The 10086-nt window shown below is 38.1% G+C and overlaps 1 protein-coding gene across 1 annotated transcript in view; it reads right to left on the bottom strand.

The window, feature by feature from the left end:
- LOC145260322 (ESF1 homolog) overlaps nucleotides 1-42 on the bottom strand; it is a 48634-nt gene extending 48592 nt beyond the window's left edge. Inside the window, exon 1 of the mRNA XM_080118210.1 lies at nucleotides 10-42. The gene's annotated coding sequence lies outside the window, so the exon portion shown is untranslated. The remainder of the gene's footprint in view (nucleotides 1-9) is intronic.
- Between the last annotated feature and the right edge of the window lie 10044 nt (nucleotides 43-10086).

The following is a 10086-nucleotide window of genomic DNA, read 5'->3' on the forward strand; positions in this document are numbered from 1 at the left end:
TAACCTTACCACGTGCTTGATAGAATACTATAATACGAAACTGTGGAAAGATTACAAGTTTATATATTCTTTATCTATTTAATAATCAGAAAATTAAATTATTTAAAAAAAAAATGTAACTATTTTTTGTCATGAATTTATACTTTAGATATATGTTATTTTTCTTTCTTCTCAAAAATAATCATGATACTTTTATTTTCGTATTCACACAAACCCAAACAGACCCAAATACAACCTGTTCTGTGCAATAATTATTTTGGATTCAGCACATTGTAAAGCTGTATCCATGAGGAAAATTTTAAGCTAAATCCTAAAAAAGTCCAAAAAGAATTTTTGAAGGTTAAACTGCTTTTAAAAAAGGCTAAATTGGAAATTTGGCCTAAAAACATCGAATGGTGATCATTTTACTAGAACGGTACATTAGAAACTGAGCACCCCTATAAATAATTAGATATTGACTTAATATTTTATTTTTTTTTATATATAATTTGGTAGACTAGTGTCTATTCAATAATACACCACTGAAAAATTGAAAAAAGACGATAGAGTCAGAGAAAGAGAGAGGGGGGGGTACTCTTCCATATGTGCGCCTGCGCCAGTGCGCCACCACTGCAGTCTTATTTGTAGTCACCACAATACCACATTCACTCTGTGGGCTGCTCTACATAAAATGACTCCCAGCGTTTTAGAATTTCATTTATTCATTTAAGAATTCATTGACTGATGAAGGTAGGAAGTTACTTGAATAAACATACAAAAGAAAACGGTGCTTGCCCTCCCGCCCCAGTAGGTTTATTTTTAAATAAGAAAAAGAAATCTTATGGTTAAACCACGAGCAACGATCTTGCGACGTCATCTTGAAAATTGTCTGAAGGAAAAAAGGGAGATAACTCCAAATAATTCAAACTTGCGAGATTTTAGGAAGCCATTCGTGACATGGGGAGGGAAGGCATCAGAAAAACTGAAATTTGTTTAAAAATGATTTTTTTTTTTGTAAAAATAAAACTACTTGAACAATTCACGCGATTTTTGGTGTATATTATTTTCTTTGCATCATGGTTACATATATTATACAGATTTTTCATTGTTTTTGCTTTCTTTCATGGAGAGAGGGGGGAGTTCTGGACACGTGCCAAAACACATTTGAAATAAAAGGGTGAGTGGGTTGGTGAAGTCCTTCTAATCCAATCTAGCGGTAGAACACCTACTATTTTCTGGCTAAAGACCCAAAGCAAGCAGATCAATACCTAATGGGAATGAGGTTTTTAAGTAAGACCAAATGAAATGCATTCTCCTGTTCTTCCATGATAAATAACGAGTGGGGAGTAAGAATCTTTGGGAAGATGTAGGGGAAAAATCATGGGGAAGGGATTCATTCTTTGTTGTGTGAAAGTTTGAACAAAGTCCTGCTTATATTCTGATTTCCACAATCATCAAAAAGTCTCAAAATATAATGACTAGAGGAACAGAGCTGCACGTCTCCAATCAACACTACCTCGAACAAGGTCTGTTATCACAAACTAGCAGGGAGATCTGACGTTAACCAGGATTGAATGAAGCTCAAGTCTTTTCTAGTCGCACACAAACACACGCGTTCACATTTGAAGCCACTTTTCTTGTCATACACATACGCGCACACAAACATACGCGCGCACATACACACACTGACATATATTCACGTTCACGTACATACACTCACATTCATGTGCATACACATACACGCTAATGTACACACATGTACGTGCACATGTATGCACACATGGGCAACGTCACTTCCCTTTAAAGGAAATCCACACATGCGCAAAAGACCATCGGAAACAACTACAAAAGCAAGAGACCTATGCTTTTTCCTTCTTTTTGATTCGACTTCTGACCTGAGTGGTCAATGGACCTACTGCTCCCTTCGGGGCGCACTTACGCTTCATGTCCCCTGCTACTATGTGTGGGGCAAGAGCCAACAGATAGTACATACACCTTACACGCTTTCTCTCTCCATGGTCTGGATTGACTTTCTCACTCTCTCTCTCAACAACAATAGACTTTTCTTCTCACCAGCTAACAGCGAGAGACGCACGCCAAACTAAACACGTGCTGTACCCTTTCTTTTATTTGTTTCTTCATGAAATAAATTCTAGTTCGTTTATTTCAATTTAACACGTTGTTTGTTTATTTCTTAATTCAATTCATTTTTCCTATTTTGTACGACTAGGGGATATATATAATATACCACCAGTCCGCTACAAACTGGTGACATCTGAACGTGAGATGAACACGCATTTGCTTCTATACCACAACAAATGTTTCACACTGACATATTTTTATTGTCGTCGAAATTAGTGAAATTGCTCATTTTTCAATCAAATTGATTGATTGCCTACTCTAGTTGGGAACCCATCGTGGTGCACCAGGAGGAAGCTTCACATGCCTCCCCGCAGTGACTTAGTCCACAATACATTGTTGTCTACATTGCACTGTAGAGAACCTAACGTTGATTTTATAAAATTATTTTTATATATAATGACTTGAATTAAAGTTTAAAGTCAAGTATCATGGTTCAGTTGTGCTCTAAACAGAAACATTCATTTCAAACACGCCCCTGTCATATCAAAGAACTTACTGTTAATTTTATATGCCTGGCCTTTCTGATTATGTGGTAATAAAACTTCTCAAATGCACTTGCAATGTTAAACTGTATAAGGCGTTAACTTTGGTCCAAATTGCCTGTTCCTTCTTTCATTGGACTTTTTTGATTATCTATACTTATCATAGACATTCCGATACAAAACCTATCTAAGAACACTGCCAAGTATATTTGTGTGAAATTTCATAAAAATCAGCCCAGCTGTTTCAAAGTCCATAAGTAACAAACTCACACGCAAACATACACACAGACGCGCGCACACACACACACACACACACACACACACACACACATCTATGTTTGTCTCATGTGTATGCTTGTGTGTGTGTCTACACACACAAGCATACACATGAGACAAACATAGATACACACACACAGACACACACGCTGACATACAAACAGACACAGAGACACATGCAGACATACACAGACATACATGCACACACACACACACACACACACACACACAACAGTTTCTTTTATATAATAGTAGCGATAACCCTGTCGCAACAAATCTACAAACTAACAAACAAGCATATGGGATATTGTGATAAGGGCCAGATTTATAAGAGGTCAACCTCAATGGGGGCTTCAGATCAGTTTGACAGTATTTCAGTTTTTAATATTTTTTTTACTAGAAAAATCATCATTTATTAAGGCATAAAACAAAAATCTACTTGCGGATGAAGGTACATAAGTGTCGGGTGAGACAACTTGTGATGATCCATAATGATGGAAGTTGAGCAGAATTTGATTAGGCGGATAGCTCAACAGAAACCTATTTACATTGGACTTGAAAACCAATATGTTATAGTCAGCTGGGAAGCATCCCTGCAGTATTGTGTTCCATGGAAATTTTGTTTGGTTTTAGTCACAGATAGAGAGTGAGGGAAATCGTTGACAGTGGTTGTAGCTAGACGAGTGTTTTTTTGGAGAGATAACATATGAAGGAAAACTCTAGAGAAAGAAAAACAAAAAAAAATTCAGTCATCACAAAGTAATCTCCCCTTTGATTTTAACTACCACTACTATTACTACTACTACTACTACTAGTAGTAGAAATGAAATCTTTTCTTGGAATAGCACATCGTGATGACAGTGGTTAACAACACGGACTACAACCTGAGTGTTCCAAGTTCGAATCCAGTTCATTCCACAACAATCACTTTCACTTAGGATGTTAGTAACCTCCACGTGGTCCTTCGCGCAAGTAACCATTATCTTTCTAGAAAGAATTCTGACTAGAAAAATATTGGGGGAAACCTATACGAACAATCTTTGGATTCATACGATATGATGGTGATGAGTGTATGGTAAGCCAAACTCTGTTTTTCCGTGGAACTAAAAAAAGTCAAAATAAAAAAAATATGTAATTTTTATTATTTCTTTGTTCTGTAATCGTAATGTTGCGATTGAAAGTCACGTTTCAGTAGAGAAAAACAGAAAGAAAGAAAAAAATGTTTAAGGCATTAACCTGTTGCAATGCAAGGATTTTATTTATGGCGCCAACGATTCTTTATGATATATCCTTGGGGGAATATAATCAGTATAAATTAATCAAATAAAATGGAACTCAACACATAGAATAAGTTATAACAAGTTTATTGTACAAAGGTACAAAGGTACACTCTATCAAATAAGAGACTGACACTCGACTGTCTCTTGAATGCCAAAATATCAAGATTAGCTTACTCTCTCCTAGCGTCTTTTATAGACTGACTAATCCATTCTCAGGGGTGTCAGGATCTTCCACTATATCATTTTATCATTTACTTCAGAAGGATCAGTTTTAGCTTCTGAAGGATCATTTCTGCTAGTTACGACTCAATTTTAACTGAAAAGAAATCTTGGTGAACTTGGGCCGTATCTGTCATGTTCAAGAAGGCAACAAAACTTGACATTTTTATTCATCTTTTATCAAACTATGAAAAGCAATCTTTTCCTATCACAGCCGTTTTTAACCTTAAGCTGATACTTAAAGAATAAATAACACCTGGATGAGAAAAAGAGACATCTCCATAGAATTCCTTCTGTTGCATTCTCCATATGACCAGGATTGCCACAAACACCATTTGTTTCACTCTGAACCGTGATTGGTTAATATTGCCTACAACATGTACAAGATTCAGCAGAAATGTTCAGCAACGATGTGAGTTGTCATCTCCTTGATTTAACTCCAAAACTGCTGCACAGTAGAAGAAGTCATGCTTGTCCATTTCTTCACCAATTACTTCGTGAACAATTGGACATCTCAACTGAGTTTCTTCTGTATACTACATGATAAAGAGGTAAAGTATTCTAAATGAATCGCGAGGTTAGGGAGGACTCAGAGTTTTTTGTTTTTTTTACATATCTCAAACCTGGCACCCATTTAAATTGAGAGTGGTTCTCCTCCCTCCAACCAAGGTCCTGGTTATGACCTTAAACTATATCCGATGGTGAGGCCTCAGCTTGTGGGCTTTGGAGAGTGTAGAGCCACCCTTTAATTGCTATTGCTCCCAGAGTGGTAGTACCTGTTAGGGTCCCAACTATGGGTTAAATAGAAACCGACTTGAAAAAAAATATATATATTCTATTAAAAAATTTTTCTTCAAAATAACTGGATTCGGCATTAAATAACCTGAAAAGGGTTGATATGCCGTAAAACAAAAACAACCAACTAACCAACCAACCAGCCACACAAGCTGCCCCTTGAGCAGATCCAAAGCTGAACCCATCACTAAATCTATATCTAGTATCTTTCTGAAAAGGAAAATGAATGAACACATATGTAAGAAAATGGCTAAAACATTAGAGAAAGACCTCCAATCTGTAGTGGAACGGATCCATAAGTGGATGGTCATGTTCAGTGCTGCCAAGACTAAGCTTCGTTCCTTTAATAACGACAAGAAACTTTCTCAACCACTGATCGCTATGGCTAATGATACACTGCTTAAAAGTACTTCATTCAAACTCTTAGGCTTAACATTCACAGACAACATGAATTGGAACCAATACAACCTGCTGCATGAAAGGTGAGCTCTCTCTATCGTGACTAAGCAGCTACTCACACCTGAGAGTATGCTGTATCTCTATCTCAGTTGTCCATCTGGCTTACAAGTAAAGTTCTTGTCTAGTAACATTTAAAAAGGTAGAGCTGGGAGAGAGGGAAAGAAAGAGAGAAAGAAAGAGAGAAGGGGCATTCACTTACTGAAAGAAGTTCATGATTTGTATTAATCCTTTATAGAAAGAGTATGATTTCCCTTTTTATACAGTTTTCGGTACTTGTGCATTTAACGAACCAGACATAACTCAGCATTTGCTCGGCTTTGTCCGACGCATGACGTCAACAGCCGGATATAACCGAGCATTGCCGATTAAGCAGACGAGAATTTCGCTATCAATTGGAAGAGTGTCACAACTCAAACGCTTATTTGAAGAGTTAAAAAAATTGTTTTAAAAAGATAACTAACGAAATAATAATGAATATTACAAACCTTGCGGACCAGCTCCAGACCCCAGAGGCTGCACTAAACTTCTGCCAGCAACGGAAATTGTTGGCAGAGAGAAAAGGTGTTTACATTTTGGCCAGGATTGTGTACTTGCAAAGAGAACAAGCCTTTCCGACGGTTACAGTTGGAGTTGTAGAAGTGTAACATGTCGTCGATGGACCTCCATTAGGATTGGGACCTTCTCAAAATCCCGACTAACCATCGCAAAAATCGCATGTATAATAAAAATAATATACTTATGGGCGTTTGAGATGGCATCTACAAAAAATCTCCATCGCGAATGTGGGTTACGTTCTCGCCACACAATTGTGGATTGGAAATTTTCCTGCGTGATATAAGCAGGGACTATTTTCTTAGGAATCCCCGGCAGATTGGAGGCCCAGGCCATACAATAGAAATCGTTTTTAACCGCAGAAAACACAACGTCCGCAGACTTCTGACATCGGTGGCGGTGGTGGTCTGGGTCTTCGGTGGATACGACCCCCGCCGAAAAGGAGGGTTTCTTGGTCACTGTTCCAAATAGGAACGCCGAAACCCTCCTTCCACTAATAAATAATAATAAAAAAGTCCTTGTTTCTGGCGAAAAAAATGTACAAATAATCCTTGTTCCTGCCCCCCCCCAAATGCTTTTTATTGCCCTTTTTTTTTAGGCTTTTTCCATTTGACATAAAGAGTTGCAAAAAAAAAAAAAAAAATTGTTTTACGTGTTTAAGACATAGACAATGTCTTTTTACGTTAAAAATTGAAAAAAAAAAAAAACAGTTCAGACAAAAAAAATGTTTCCTATTAACAAAAAAACCTTGTTTTATATGTATTTATTTTGAAAACAGAAAACAATTTCAAACAATATTAATAAAAAAAAAACAAATGAACGGTAGGTTTTTGCTTTTTACTTATTTAATTTTTTTATGTTTCTACATTTTACAATTTCATTGTACAGTTATTTTTTTGTAGCGTTGTTTTTATTTTATCGCCAACGCTCGGTTTTATCCGGCTGTTGGCGTCATGCGCTGGACAAAGCCGAGCAAATGCTGAGTTACGTCTGGTTTGTTAAATGCACAAGTACCCAGTTTTCTTTTAGAAACAATAGTCTTCATCTCCTTGTTTTAAAACATGTCTATTCTCCATTAAATCCATCAGCTTCATCAGTTATAGTTATTCCTTGGAAGTATTTTCGTATGTGTGATCACTAGATGAATAATCCTTTGATAAGAAAGTCGTGTTCGAACATGTTTTCCCTCACATATACACACCCGCATGTACACATGCACATACGCACACACACTCACATTCATGCGCATACACACACCCGAGCTGTGACGTCACTTCCTTTTAAGTGAAAACCCAGAACACTAACTCCAGTATAAAAGTCAACAAAACCTGTCAACTTCCTTTTTTTCGTCCGGACCAGCGTTTGACCTGTTGAGTCGACGAACTGACCGCGCGCCCTAATGTCACTTTCCCTGCTACTGTAATGTGGGATAACCGCACGTACACTTTATACGCTTTCTCTCTCCATGAACTGAATTGACTTTCTCACTCTAGCTCCCCTTCGGCTTTGGTCCATCAACACAGACATGTGCGCGACTCTCCACTGAGCTTAACCCTCTCTTTCTACAGGCCGGCTTGCCACTTTGCGTTTCTCTATTGCATTCCCCTTTCCTTCCACGCGCGTAGTCATCAACGGCCGAATGAACACGTGTACACCCAAGACTTTCATTTCTCAACATAAAATAAACGACATGTTTATTTTATTCCAGCATTTTCTTTGTTTCCTTCATTCAATTCGTTTCATTATTTTTTCTTGTAGCGAGTTAGGGTATTTTATATCCTGGTCCGCAACAGTCGATAAAAAGTTCACATTATTAGATATCTGATACTAGAACCTCCACGACATATCCTGCGTTTCTCTTTTATCCTAAGATATTTAATTTCGTTAGATTTGTCACATATTTCAACCGTTTAAAGGCCAGTTAAAACTAAAAAGCTGGTTCGCTCTCGAATTTCCTTCATCTAGAATTTGCTCTAGACACATTCCAAAAGTCAGATACCTTGATTTAAAAGTCCCTTTATCTTCTGGGGGAATTAGCAATTCTTTTCTTTTGATTATTTTACTGCCAGGACAGAGCAACCGTACACAAACCATTAGGTCGATTAAACATGTTGGTTAACCTTGACACATTTAACCCTTTCTTCTTGCCGTTTGAACCGCAACTTCCTTCCTCCACAGAGGGGAGGAAGGATGAAACATAGAGAGGAGGAACAAAGAAGAAAAGAGAGAAAGAAAGGGACAAAATAAAATAGTGGAAATACACTTTCCACAAAGGGAAATGTAACCGACTGTTATATCGCAAGATCCCCATACAGTTACATAAACGAAGCACGGAACGAGGAGAAACTATGGAACAACAATGGCGGCGTGGAGACAAATGTTCAGAGCCGTATTAAATACACATCGAGGTGTCAAAACACATCCACTCCCACACCCACATCAACAGCATAACCCGCAAATCATCCGGGCGGGAAACACATTAACGGCATCAACTAAATTAAGAGTGAAAATATTAATAATACACCTGACAACCCCTCAAACACAAATATGTAGGTCACGGAGTACGGTCGTGATGTGATTCCTACATAAACTGATTCACAATGTTTACAGCTATGATTGGATATATACAATTGAATATACCTCCAAATAAGCGAATCCCCGGTGTGTGGTTAATTACAAAAAACTAACACAAATAAAAAATATGACGCCCATTTTGACTCCGGAGCCGCTATGCTTCCTACTACGCCCGCACTCGCTGTATAAATAAGCCGACCGTCAGAGAAAAAAGTCAGTTACCAGTAGATTGACGACCAGAGCGGATCGCATCGCTAATGGTATCATCAGCAGCAGCAGCCACGCCAGTCCTCTTCAGCTCTTTCCAGCAGCAGCAGCCACAGCCGTTCCCCTCAGCTCTTTCCAGCAGCAGCAGCCACAGCTGACCCCCTCAACTCTTTGCAGCAGCAGCAGCAGCCACAGCCGTTCCCCTCAACTCTTTCCAGCAGCAGCAGCGGCAGCTCCCCTTTCGGCGACAGCAGTTGATTCAAAAGTGCCTAGTCACCTATCACTGTTTGTTCCCTTGAGGAATACCACCAGCGAACCCCAACTCGTCCCAGCGACTCCTTAGTGGCAACAGTCCGGGTCATCATCACTAGACCGTACCAGCATCTAGGCCCCTCCTGTACCTGTCAGATCCTGATCAGGCCAAGACTCCAACCTCTCTAACACCTGGATCCCTATTCCGGCCTTCCTAATGCCTAGCTGACCGTATATACCTATTCACCTTGACCCTCAATAAAGGTTTAAACTAAATTACTTTGTTTGTTCTCCTTGCTTCCATACGTTCATGTTATTATATAACACGACTGAATAAAGAAAGAAATCTACTACAAGATGCTGTCCTGGTGATCACTGTAAAATCATTAACCCATTAACCCTTATCCTCGAGTGGTCTGCGGGTCTTGATAACTGATGACCTCTCCCCTGGTAAAAAAAAAGAAAAGAAAAGTAATAAGTGGAATGAAACGATGTATGTAAATAATTTAAAAAAAAACGAAGAAAGAAAAGAGGACAAAGAAGAGAGAAATAAAATGGGGGGGCATTCTAATATCACAATGTATTCTGACTTCATGAAATCCTTTAATTTTGTAATGGAATGATAGTTAGTTAAAAGAGAGAGAGAGAGAGGGAGAAAGGTGGAGTCTATAACGTATTCGAATTTTGTAAAAACATGGTAAAAACATGATTAGCAACCAATATCAAAGTTAATAAATTATATAATAAATAATAATTATAACTAATAAAGACCCAACGGGCCACAGGTAGTCTAGTATAATGTTTAAAAAAAAATTATTTTTTTATTTTTATTTTTTTATTTATATTTCAAACCGGAAGTCTGTCCAAGT

This window comes from Euprymna scolopes, chromosome 36 (assembly GCF_053919585.1).
Source record: "Euprymna scolopes isolate OS-2025 chromosome 36, ASM5391958v1, whole genome shotgun sequence".
Classification (NCBI taxonomy): Eukaryota; Metazoa; Mollusca; class Cephalopoda; order Sepiida; family Sepiolidae; genus Euprymna; species Euprymna scolopes.